At 32.4% G+C, this 14136-nt stretch overlaps 1 protein-coding gene across 6 annotated transcripts in view; it reads left to right on the plus strand.

Annotated features, from left to right (window-relative positions):
* The window catches only part of LOC111003351 (potassium voltage-gated channel protein Shaker), a 194914-nt gene that overhangs the window by 91878 nt on the left and 88900 nt on the right, over positions 1 to 14136 (plus strand). For 5 of the 6 annotated variants that reach the window (XR_006751167.1, XR_006751166.1, XM_045633975.1 and 2 more), the window contains exon 1: positions 13933 to 13997. The exons of the other annotated variant lie outside the window; for it this stretch is intronic. The gene's annotated coding sequence lies outside the window, so the exon portion shown is untranslated. Of the gene's footprint in view, positions 1 to 13932; positions 13998 to 14136 lie in introns of those variants that run through there. 6 annotated transcript variants of the gene reach the window in all.

The following is a 14136-nucleotide window of genomic DNA, read 5'->3' on the forward strand; positions in this document are numbered from 1 at the left end:
GCCAGGTACATTGTACCGGTGACCCCATCTGGTGCTTTCCTCGCTCAACGAAGTATTGTAATTAAACGAGGAAATGCTGCCAGCGTTTAAGGTACACTGCCATGGGGACCATACTTTTTAAATTTACTAATTTTTTTTTATTAGTACTATTCGGTTAAGAAAATTGTAAATGATGTATTTGTTATGTTGAGGTTAACAAACTATATTATACTATAGGAATATAGTTATTTATATAGTATATATCGATATTTGAAGCATTTTCAATACCAAATATTTTATACAGTTGTACAAACCGGTAGAGCTCAGTTGATGTTATGTCATCTATCATATTAAAGTACGCATATAGCTTATGTCCCAGGTTTAAATGTATGTATGTACTGAAAAAAATAGTTGCAAATATCGGCATAGAAACACACAGTTAGAAGTAAAAGTTTAGTTTACGTAGGCAAGGAATTTTAAAGAAAATGATTGCTGGTTAAATATATTAAAAACAATATATACAACTGGTAAGTAGTTATAGAAATCAAATCTATTATCAAATACCTTCTGACCGATTCATCGACGCGTAACCCACAAGGGTAGTTGAAATGTCAACTATAACATTCTATGATGAAAACATTCAATGGGGTATTTAGAAACTCCGCCCTTTCAATGGTAACGTCAGGTACGTACAAATGAATGCTTGGAATCTTAGTTAATTATAAAAATCCTTCAATATGTAAGTAACAAATATATGTCTAGTGGTAAATAATGGTTTTCTATGAAATATTTCACTTGGTTACTGAAGACTTACTTTGTTTAGCTTCAAATATCTTTATAAGATTGCAATTCATTGCCTACAAAAAGTATTACTAAGTTCAGATTCTCAACACAGATTTTGTGCGTTTCACACGGCTGTGGATTATGTTTCTTTACAAAGTGGTAGCAAGGTGATGTTAAACAAAAGAAATTTATTTCTCAAAAAACTTGAGAGGTATCAAGGCACACCCGGATGGAACAAAGTTCCTTTCGATTAATTAATATTTTAATTGGTATCATAACCCATGATAGATTTTCTTAACACCAATATTATTTCATTGTCAATAAAAAATTTAAGAGACCAGGAATTTAAAAGGAGAAGAAGGTTTATGTCGTTGTGCTACGCAGGGATTGGATTGTGAAATAACCTTAATATAAATTAAGTGGTACAATTAATAAGCATATTTCGAATTTCGAAATATTATGAAGAAAATAAAAAAAGCCAACACGAGGTGTTACCAGGCGGTCACCCATCCAAATACTGACCTAGCCCGACGTTGCCTAACTTCGGTGATCGGACGAGAACAGGTGAACTATAACAAGAAGCAAACTATAGCAAAAGTGTCGTTACAACTTTTCGTGAGAATTTTTTCCGTCTAGCTCCCTTTCACAACGCGCGATAAGGAACTTTGTTCCAAAAAGACAAAAATGTCACTAGCACGAGGACAACACTTTAGTTTAACATAAGATTGAAGTCGTTCTTACAATAATCACAATAAAAAGATAGTACATGCAATAAAATTAAAAGCAAACGAAACCAAAGAAATACCTATGAACCAAAAGTAATTTTAAGAAATTAATTTAAAATTTTGCCCAACGAATTCACTTAGCTTCGATTTGAATGAATTGAAATAAGTATATTTAAATTTATGGGTAGTTAATTTAGCTGTGCGGCTTCGTAGGTACACATATTTTTTGCCGTAGTCCGCAAAAAAATTTTTTAACTATAAGCATAAAGAAGGACGGTCTATACCTAAAAAAAAGGATTACAAACTATGCCGTCACTTACTATAATCTACACGAATAATACTCATATAAATTAATATTTAAAAGTATTAAATATTATTTACAAAACTCGAAACACCGAGTTTATGTACGCCCATTACCGCCGGCGAGAGGACATCAAGCTGACAATTAATGAAATATATTAAGTACATATTTCTAAATTTTATCTGTTGAATATGAGTATGTATTATCTAGAGATTTAATTAATTCAACACTGATCACAAACTAAGGGTAATTGTTTTTTTTTTCATATTTATTTAAATTAAGTTTTCAGTTTGTCGAAGCGTATAATTTACCTAAATTGTGTCTCGTATATTTTTAATAACACATATTTGTGAATATTATATATAGAAAATTTCATGTCAGAGAAATTCACAACTTAGCTGATCTGGCCAAACTTCAACAGGCAAATAATTTGGTAGCCTCACCTGATGCGTACCCTGTTGCACTCACTTGGCAATCCACTTGATTGAAGAGTAATTTGAAATTTTTGGCAACTCCGCAAAAATATTGAATAACGGCTACTTATATTTTAAACTTGCTTCCCCAGCGAACGCTTTACTACAATATGATTTTTTTAACTTAGCCTGTCTTTTTAGTAGCTACACAAAATATGGAAGGTTTTTCTATGGATACTGTTCGCTTTTCCACAATAGCAGTTTTTTTAGTTTTCCTTGAATTTTTTCTTAGTTTCTGCCCATTAACACCTTCCTCAGAGTTCAAGGATGAATTAAAAAAAATGGAATGGCCCGAAGCCGTTTTCGTGTTTTGCGCTTAGCAACATATTTTGCGATCAATTTTTATTTATAGAGCTGTTGGGTTTTATGATCATATTTTATTTAAATTAATTACCAAATCTGAATATGCATTTTTTTTACTTTCTCACTACAATACAAAGTTACAATGTGTAGTCTCTAACAAAAATAATTCAAAAACATCAGACATTTTACTATATAACTTATGTAACACAATAGTACTAATACATACAAATGTCTTAGGCACAGAAGGCTAAGGTTTCAACACAAGTCGTGCAATAAAAAAAACCTTCGAATATTTTAACTTGCAAACATCAATTTGCCAGTCAGTCAACCATCAGTGTGGCATAAAAGTAAACTGATTAACAAAAACTTATAATTAAATAAATAAATAAAACTCGTAGACTTAATCTAATATACTTAATATATATATACTTAATAATCATAAACTGTAGTTTATGTGAGTGTCCAGGATGGGTCCGAACATTTACAACCTGCAGCTACATTTAGTTTGATGTTGTCATATCAATCCTCAATCGCGGTATACAAGTTTTTAAGTACAAGCTCTTGAACACAGGGGCCTTCGAAAGGCCAGTACCTAGAACCCCTTAGCCATTCTACAGTCACAATTCTAAGTCTTTATAGTTGTTAAATGCAGTGGCTCCACCAGTATTAAGAAATGTTTATCTAATATTAAATGTTCTAAATTTCTACTACTATGGGACTAGTGTCTAGTATAAGCAAAAAAGCATCACTACACTAGTTTTAGATGCTTTTTTGCTTTTTTAGTGTGAATAAATCGATTGGAGTCTCAAACATAGAGAAGGGTGCAAAGATAATTTAAAAACTCATGTAATAAATTTCATGAGAGCTTTGTTTTGCTGCAGTTAATCCAACTGGCAATTCTAAAATGTTAGGGCACTTTCGTACACTATTTTCCAATTTTGCAGAGATTTTCTGTTAGCCAAATAACTAGAAAAGCATTTTGCAGCTGTCGCATGTTAAAGGTGTAGGTAATATGAGAGCGATGCTACTTTTATTGAGCGGCTTTAAAAGAAAATAGGATCAGCAGCGAACATCTCGCAAGATTTTGCAAGATTGATCCCAGAATTTCCGATTAAAAAACACATTGAAAGTAAGAGGAAGACAATGAAAATTATTAATTTAATATTAAAACGTTAAAGTTACTTTTTATTTTATTCTTTAACGACAATCATTAAAAAAAATACTCTCTTTATCTCAAATAAACAATTACATGTTCAGAATCACTTCTCGCTCAAAGTGATATTATTATTGTTTTATAATGAATGCAACCTCATGTAAATTGCTATCAAAATACCTGAGATATTTATTTAAAATAGTATAATAATCTATATCAGAGCACTTTGGTGTCGATTGCGTCACATAAAGACAAATATAACGAAACCCACTCATATATTCGTTATCGCTGTGTTATTTTTATTTAGTCATATTAAAGATTAAAATAATTCTTATAGTTAGACTTGCATTTATTAAACGTGCTGATGACCGCTTTTTGGTAGTATTTTCTTCATATAAAATACCGGGTCACAGGCGAGGCCTTCTTAAAAAAATGTTTATATGTGCTTATTAATTACGACAATAGGTCGAAAAGTAATTTTTGTGTTAAGGTGATTTGGCTTATTAAGACTTAATTGAACAAAGACTGAATACCATAATATGACTGAATTACCAGGATAACCTTTGGAGAACGCTACACAGCTACTGTAATGATAATTAAATCCAGCCATAAACACATGCAATTTCATACTAATTTAATTTTTTTAGGGAATTATCAAAAAAGTTAGTCGACATCACAGGAGAACGAAGAGCTGTCAGCTACCTCGCACAAAGAATTAGTCAAGCTATTCAAAGGGGGAACGCTGCCAGTATCTTCGGAACCTTGCCTATAGGGACTACTTTTAATAATATTTTTTAATAATTAAATTTTAAGTTTAGTTATTAAGTATATTTTTATGTATTATGTTATTTGTTTTGAATAAAGTTATTACTATTTCATACTAATAACTAGATACTTAAACACAAGCCTAAGCTTAGCTTAAAAAATAAACGAAACTAAAAATAATACTGATATGAACTATAGTTTTCTAACAGATTAATATCGCGTAACTTTAAAATCAGCTACGTAATCTCACAATTGGACATGCGACTAACATGTTTATTCTATTTCTATTTTAATGATACCTCATCAGCCTGTTCACCAATCAACTTTAGAATCTACCACAACTTACAATTAAAACATGACAATGTAGTATGTAATTATTTATGAAAGCAAAAATATTTTGTATCGTGATAGATGAAAGTACTAATAACCAGCGCAATTGTCTTAATATTTACAACAACAAAATATCAATATATAAAACAAGTACACTTATGAACGTCAAAAAAATTTAATTGTAAATTTACATTTACTACCAGTTCGCAAGTCAAGGGCGTAGAGCGGGCAAGAAGAACTTGCAAGGAACTTTCCGTCACTCTTTTCAATCGCCAAGTTTATAATACAAATTGTTTAAACTGGATATTCAATATACAAAATAAAATACTAAATATAAATATAACTTTTTATATAATGTGCGAATAGTTTCAATAAAACTCAATATTAACAGTTTAGTATTTAGCCCGAATGGCCTGAATGCCACATTATTAGCTTTAGCACTGATTACGCTAATAATTTTCCTCACTGGGCATCTAATACCATTTATTACATACATCCGATAAAATTAAGCTCATATTCTGTATTTGCTTAATATGAATTGGGTAACTTGCCACAGAGTATCACAAAACTGGGCTAAACAAATTTCTTACAAATTGTACATATTATGATTAGAATACCAATTCAATATAATACAAAATGTTAACAAATGTCGTGACGATAAAAAGTCAAACACGCCATATTTTACAAGTCAAAGAACGTAGGTATAAGCATCAACTTTCAAACTCAATACAAATCATACTTCTTATTTTTGTTACGCAATGTTATTCAAATAAATAACCAACATCTACAGCTAATACTTTACGGCTCAATTTATATGCACTCAAGTATTGCGAAACACATATAAAAAACGTCAAATTACTATTTATTTACTTAGATAAATTATTGAAATATTATAAACATAAGTTTTAATTCTCATCTATATATAAGTTTCTAAATAACAGCACGCAAAGAACTGGCAGGAATATTATTGTTTATCATATTATATATTTATTTTTATAATTATATATTTCTCGTATTCGCAAAAAGGAAATGTTTGTCCAAATAATAAAGGTGACGTCAGAGTCTGTCTTTAATTTGAGCTATCAATTAGTAATTTTACATGACATAAAAAGGTCTCACTACTACGACTATATCTATAAATTACGGTGTATTGCTACGAGATTTTTCTGGTTCAGTTTATTTTTATAGTGTCTGATTATTTCTGTCAATGTTAATGTCACGGAAATGAATAGACTTTGGGACGACAATTTTAAACGTATAAAATGAATACATTATAAAAATGTAGGATATGTCTTCATTAAAAAACTACAACAAATCTCGTGGGAGAATTAAACTATAAATTATAGTAATTTTCTGTCATCTAAACTAAGTTTTTCTATCTTTTACAAAAAAATAGTTACATTTAATGTTATCCAAGGCAACAAAACCTAATTATGAAGAAAGGTAATTATCTTTGAAGGACCACAATTTTCAAACCTACAAAGAAGAACTTTAATTTTAAAATTCTTCGTAAATAGCTTATAACGAGCAGTGTTGGCCTAGTGGCTTCAGCGTGCGACTCTCACCTGAGTTGCCTGTGCGCTGACCTGAGGTCGTAGGTTTGTAGTCGGAGTTCATTTTATTTTTTTTATTAGATTTAAAAATTATCATGAAAAAGATTCAGAGACCTGAGGCCAAGACCTAAAGAGGTTGTAGCGCCACTGATTTATTTATTTAAATAGCTTATAATATCTAGTAATAATGAGAATGTGACCTATACATGCATCACCATCTATTATATCATTTATGAGTGCCATGACAAAAAGTCAGAAGCTTGCAACGAAGCACATTGCGGTAATGTGGGTAAAATTTGATGTTTTGTATCCCATTAAGAACCTGAGTAGCAAAGTAAGTGAAGATTTATGTACATTAAATCTTAATCTTTATAGATTGATTTATTTGACAAGTTTATAAACTAAGTATTGACGAAATGGTTCCATACTGAATCGTTATTAAAGGTCAGTTGATTTAAGAAGCAGAAATCGTATTTTAAACATTGAAATTCCTTTCAGTTCTCTAGTCACCTGGAAATAATGAAATATTTTTGAAGAGTTCGTGCCGACCAGACGTGTCTGTTCTAGTTCAAGACATAAAAATTTGATATCATAGTTTTATTTGGGTTCGTGGTTGATTAACTTTTCATTCACGAGTATCTTTTTTATCATACAATTTACAATATAGAAACTGTTTCGAATTGAAACCATTTGGAAACCATATTTAAAAGTTGCGGGGAGTTTCTTGCGATTCTTCACGCCTGTTTTATGTTCATTTTAGAAGCGGTATTAAAGGTACATTAAAAATGATAATGTTATTTACTGACACAATCTATTTATATATATTATACTTTGATTTACTGATGCGGTTGTCCCAAATTTTAAAGGTTATGGTGTGCGATACACTGCCTCACGAAATATGTGATTTTACTGTATAATGAGTAAGTTATATACAGTTTTGGTGTGTGTTTAAATTTCACTACCTTTTATCTTCTGCCAGTAAGTAACCTCAGGTCTCTTCGAGCACACATCCTGTACTTATTTCTGTATTTGAGCATAAATGTAGGGTTTAGGGATTCGTAGGGTTCTCAGATTATTGGTTGTTAGAGGTCTTGTTTTCACCCTCTCATACATTTATTGATTTCATGCAGCCAGCAAATATTTTTACACTACATTACTATACAGAGACTAACATTTATTAACGTTAAACTTAATATAAATTTTACAGTCCACTGGCAATAGGTACTTTACCCATCTCTTTATTTTAAGCCTTATTTTACTGCCCAGTTTATAAGCATTTAATCTTTACGCTTGCTAAAATAATTAATCACTCAACTTTTCGCATATCGTTGAAAAATCTTTTTCACGACGTCACCTTGGTTGGAAAAATTGTGGAATTAAGAATTTATTCTAAGGGTTTGGTTTTTTAAGCGTCTTGGGAATCTCAAATCCGGCTAAACCTTCCGTCGGTGCCCTCAATTTACATATTTATTTGCATTTCAACTGTAACAAGGAAATTATGTCTCTGGCAAGTTTCACAACGTTTGAATCGTAGGTGGTATTTCATTTACGAAGATTATTTTATATTTTACATTCATATAATAAGAAATACATACTAGGCTAGTAGGAAAATATGCTTGATTTTTTAAAATTTTAAGTAATAAATAATTACACAAAACAATTATATTTTGATAAAATCGACGACTGGAAATACTTATACTAAAACATATAGCTAATTGTAAGCTGATTATCAATTGAACAATTATCACTTATTTCTATGAATATATCAGATAGCACCTGTGTATTTTGCGTGTATATATATGTGCTTTATATACAAATTATTTAAAATATTTTCTCGATCGAAGTTTAAAACTTCTTAATAAATATATATATAATATATAAATAAAAATTTCAAGACTTCATCTGGAAATGTGTATTCTATTTATTATAGAATGTATTTCTCAGAATTCTATATCTAAAAATGTCATAACCATGAAACGTTATATTGAATTTGAAAATAGAACTATTCAGTCCAGCCTCCACGCTCCTAAGCGTTGGAAGCTAGCAACGTAGGCATTCAAATCAGTGCTAGATTCTAAATAAGGATTCCAAAACGGCCGAAGCTCTCTGCATCTTGTTAGTAATAAAGCGCCAGATATATATGGCAATACAATTAGCAAATAACTGTTACATCCTTTAATATATGTAGGGTAGTAATTATGATGTATAGCAAGTTTCTGCAATGTAATTATTAAACATAATAAAATAAGTAAAGCTTTATGCTTTCTCATTATTAATGTTAGATTTCAGTATGAATACAATACATACTCTACGTGGTAATTTTATTTTTTATTCGTACGATTCATTCCAATTTTTATTATTCTGTTACATTTGACATAAAATCTCTCTGAGTACGTGTATTGTGAAACTGATAATTTTCATTGCTACGATTTTAAGCCACGCTGCAAATTTAGATAAGCCAAAAAAGTATTTATTTAGATTCGCAGTTGAAAAAAACATAAAAGCAATAACTACCTTCCAAATTTAACAATATAAATAAAACAATAGTTTAAAATAGAAAATATCTAAACGTATTTGTTTAATTTCGTCTCACGTTCTTGCGCATTGTTACAAATAATACAAAACATATAAATTAAGCCGACTCTATTTAGGTCTACATTAATATTGTTCTGACAGGTCTAATTAGACAAGATGCCTGCTGAAAGAAAACTGTAACGGACTGCGAAGAAAGTCATTTTAGTAATTTCTTACAGAATATCGCAAAACTGATGTTCATATTTTACATCTATGAGTTCTATTTTCATACACTAAAAATAATAGTTACAAACAGCCATATATTGAAATTATTCGTTATTCAAAATAAGTTTTAGTAAGCTTTTTGCAAGGTAATCTTTACAGATAAATCTCATTTATCAACCTAGTAATCCATATTATTTCTATCCTGAAAGCTTCTCTATTAACTGTGTTTGAAAAACTACCACATTTTTATCTTCGTATTATCTTTTTTCTTCTCATGGCTATTTCGTTTATGCGCTTTGTTACAATTTGATTTAAAAAACATTCGTGGCTATTAATTAAAGGTATGACGGAAATAATATAATACTGTTTTTTTACCGCAAAAACATGTTATACCAAGTGGGTTTATTTATTCTGTAAAGGACATTCTGTCTTAAGTTATTAATTAGCAAACCTAACAACATTATATAATACATTATATATATATTTTTTTTAGATTTATTTAGGACTATATAAAGGACAATAATTATTTGCGTAGTTGAAAAGAAGTGGTTAGCACCAATCTCTTCGAATCTGGGACAGCACCGGTGGGACCGTTATAACAATTATCATGCTCGCCTACCGCAACGGGAAAATGGGGAAAATTTAACAACGGATTGTGAAGCTTAGCAAAATAGAGTCACGGGTCCATCAACGTCAAAGGACGATAGACCCAGCCAGCTTTCGCCAGGTTGATGGTTTTTTTTTAAATATCATGGTTGGTGTCCATGGATGACATTACGATATTATCGAAGATTACGATTACGATTACGTAAATTGTTTTGGATATGGACTATTCGACGGATCAAACGGTGACCAATATTGTTTTATTCATTAACAGGATGGTTCTGATAGACCGACTGGAAACAGGCTGGAAGTCAATTAAAATTAATAATGACCTCTTGCACGTCTGTTCCGAATGTTAGTGAACGTTCAATAGATACACGATGTTCCTATAACCACAAGCCTGGACCTCTAAAGATTTTTTGATCAAAATTTGCACAAGCGTTGGACAAATGGACATCACTGATCAATCAGATATCACTATAACTATTTACCAGATAAGGAAAACAGTTTATTGACCTGTCTCGTAGTGGTACCGCGTTTTTCGATGGCTGAGTTCACCGAAAAAATATTTGTTAGTAGGTAGGGAGATACTTAACCTATGATTTAGTCTGCACTCTTAATAGGGACGGTGCTAAAATTTCACACAATGCATTGTATTTAAGCTTAAATAAAGAGTTGAACACTAACTTCATTGAGCTTAGCTGTAGTGGCAAGGTACTTCGACTAGTGGTACTTATACTACCACCAATACAGGTACGATCCAACTTTAACTTAAATCCTGGCAAAATTATTCACATACGGCTAAAAAGTGTCCCCTTCTGAACTTATTTACTTCTGAGATTATTGCTGATTTGGAACAAATACACTCGCTCGATCACATCTGTGAGCTCTTCTCCTGTCTCTAGCCCTGTATTGCTCGTTATGACGGAAGACGTACCGGACCAGACCGGACCGGACCGCCTTTGCATTGATTATTGGGAGTTTAGCTTCAGTGCCGAGAACGACTCTTAACTTTTGCGTGATATTGTAGTTGCTATTGGACAAGTATTTTTTAGACAAGAAGTCATGAAATGTAAGGGTTTGACTATACGATCTGTTTATTATTTTATTTTATGTTACAGGAGGCAGGCGAGCAGGAGGCTCATCTGATTGCGAGGCTTTGGCTATATATTTGAGTTCAATTAGCATTGAAATGTATTGTTTTGACAAGAGTGGGTGGAGGTGCCGTTTCAGTTATTGACAAGAGTCCGCCTACACGGTCTTGCCCTAGATCTTGATACTATCGTGTTTCTTTGTTTTTTTGTGGTTTAGGTTCGGAAGAGGACTCGTATAATTAAAAATTTTTGAGTTTGGAAAGTGCGTGTTAAAAACGAAATATTTGCGCATAAGTGCTGACTTCCGTATAGTTATTATCACCATCAATTATTCAAAATATTGCTAAATTACTGAGGGAGATCTGAATACAGACATAAAATTATTATTTTTGTCCTTACGATAACTAATTAAATATTAATATTGATGGTTTTTTTTATCCTGTGTAGCTAGAAACAGGTTGTGTGTGATAATTTAATGTTAATATACTAATGTAATTAATTGGAATCCTTTCCAAGCTGCCAAATCTACGTTATGGCCTCTGAGGGCTATCAAAACTAAGAATATCATTAATTAAATTTAGGAAATAGGAATTGTTACCAATAATACTTCGATCGTCATATTAATAGTAGTTTCTACTAGTGAAATAGTAATAAATAGTACACTATTTCTGAAAAAATCATTACAATGATTATTAAACAAATAGGCAAGTAGGTGTGCAAAATTCTGTTCACATTCACATTACGTGTTCACATTATCAAGTTTTAGTGTTCAAGACATGCCGGTTTTTTCACGATATTTTGCTATGATATCGAATGGCTCATCGCTTCACATGGTATGACAAAGTTTGTATGGCAATTACATGATATAGAAATAACACTGTCATGTTAAAGTCCGGAAATTAATGTATTGCGCGCAGCTACTTTCTAAGCATCATGTATAATATTCAGAGGGCTCTTAGCTATAGCACTGTGGACTAGGCTTAAAACTCGATAACTTTCTTGTTTTGTTAAAAACAAATCTTATAAAAAAACACGCTAACGTTACATGTATTACGTATTGTCTCATTGATCATGAAAATAATATTCATGTTTTGACTATAAGAAAAACACTTTCACAAGTTTCCTTGCGTTGAATTTATCGGGTTGTTGTAATCATGGTTAGGTCAATGCTCTAACGTGGCCATGTAAAACATTGTTCTGATATTATACAGCTGGTTTATAATTTTAATTAAAAATACTAATAGTTGTTACTAATTTCCCTTTTTCCATAACAATGTTTTCCGTTATATTCGATTTCCCATAATCAACGATTGTATTGGCTATTAAAAGCAGATGATATCGATGAGATATCATCATGTCAGAAAATAATGTATCACAGAAAATAATTACTAATTCCTTTAAAAAAGTTAATGTTAGTAATTATAGGGATTGTATTGTCAACTGATTGGCACGATTAATCAAAGCTCTCATCAACGCATGTCAATTACACAAATATTGACCAAAGCTTTAAGGCCCCACCCACTTTTTAATGTTTTGTTCATATTTAATGGTATTAATACATGCAATGTCAATTACCAAATTAAACGTTGAATTATAAATATAAATAAATGATAAATGATCTGCATCTTCTACCGCATTTACCATGGAGAGTGTTCATCGGACATCGATGCAGAATACGACATTCCACCCGTATCACTTCGACGTCCGCCGTTCTACAACTGCGCGTTTTTCAAGGCAGTTTTTGCCGTTCACCATCACTTTGTGGAACCAGCTGCCCACTGAAGTATATCCAAACCAATTCGATTTAGGGTCCTTCAAGAAAAGAGCGTACCAATTCTTAAAAGGCCGACAATTCGCGAGTCCTCTGGCATTGAGAGTGTCCATGGGCGGCAGTATCACTTAACATCAGGTGAGCCTCCTGCCTGTTTGTCCCCTATACTATAAAAAAATGATATGAATCTCTTAGTGCAAACAGATTCGATTTAAAACACATAAACTATATCCAGTGGCGTTACAACAATTCAGGTCTAGATTTCTGTATGTGTTTCGTGATAATATGTTATTGTAATAGGCGAGTAGGCGATCAGCCTTCTGTGACACGCCGTTGACTTATTTAATATAAGACATGCCAGTTCCCTTGTAATGTATTCCTTAACCATACGAGGGATTGTTAAAATCAAACATTGAAAGTTCATTGTTAGCCGGGGTTCAAACATCAAGGACGAGATTGTATCGCAGAAGTCACTAGGATAACACTACTCAAAACAACTGTTACTAAAACGTTTGGTACGTACTTAAAGAAAACTCGGAAAAAATTACTATAAATAATGATTAACATTATACTCATAAAATTGGCAAACTGCATCTAACAGATATAATTCCAGTTAAATATTGATTAAAACCGTTATTTGCCTGTTATTTGTGGCTAGCGTAACAGGTCTTCCAATTAGTAAGAAGTTGTAAGTTTTGGCAAGGCTCACAATACAACCAGGCAGAAGCATAAAATCATGTTACAGCAACATGTGGTATATAAGAATTAGAACAATCATAGAGATATATTGTGTAAATACAGAATTGCACGTCTTCTAAAGCGATTGGTTGTTAAAAATTATATTCTTTACATTATTTTTATAGTAATTTAAAAATCTCTCAGATAGAATACACATACTGTTTGTCTTATTCACGTTAAGTTTATTTAAATAATCAATAGTTTTTTTAAACACCTGTTTACTTTCGCACGAAAGCTCATGCCTATAAAAACTTTCTTAGGCGCATTGTAGCAATAACGGAGCCCTGAAGAAAGAATAGGTTACCAATGCCGGAACTCAAAATCCATCATACTAGTAGTTACTTCTTTAATTCGTATTCTTATGGTAAGCGCATTGCTGGTACTTCGTTTTGAAACTCAGGGGAGGCAATGAAATGAGAGTTGGATAAAACTGCAGTTTAGAGTTAGCACTCATGCTTCGCGATGTTGGACGTATGTATCTCGTCTTTGTGAGGGTTTCCGCGATAGGGGTAGCAAGAATGCGGCGTGCGTGCGGGCGACTGTGCGGCAGGGGGTGAAGAATAGTGGGGGATGCGTCGTGGCGCGGGGCAAGCGCGGGTTGACGCGTGCCGCAGTAGCGTGGAGGCGCCGTCGCGGCCGCACGCCTGCCTCGCCGGAACAACCGCGCCCGGATAACGCTCTCACGAGGTCTCACACCGCGCATTACCACTCACTTTAACAGTGCCAAACCCTAAGGTTCAGTTCCACTTGGAGTTTCACAGACCGCCACCCATGGTTCGACTGTTAAGGCTTATTGTTACGAAACTATCCTTCAAATCGCTTCTGC

Source organism: Pieris rapae, chromosome Z, assembly GCF_905147795.1.
Source record: "Pieris rapae chromosome Z, ilPieRapa1.1, whole genome shotgun sequence".
In the NCBI taxonomy this organism is placed as follows: domain Eukaryota; kingdom Metazoa; phylum Arthropoda; class Insecta; order Lepidoptera; family Pieridae; genus Pieris; species Pieris rapae.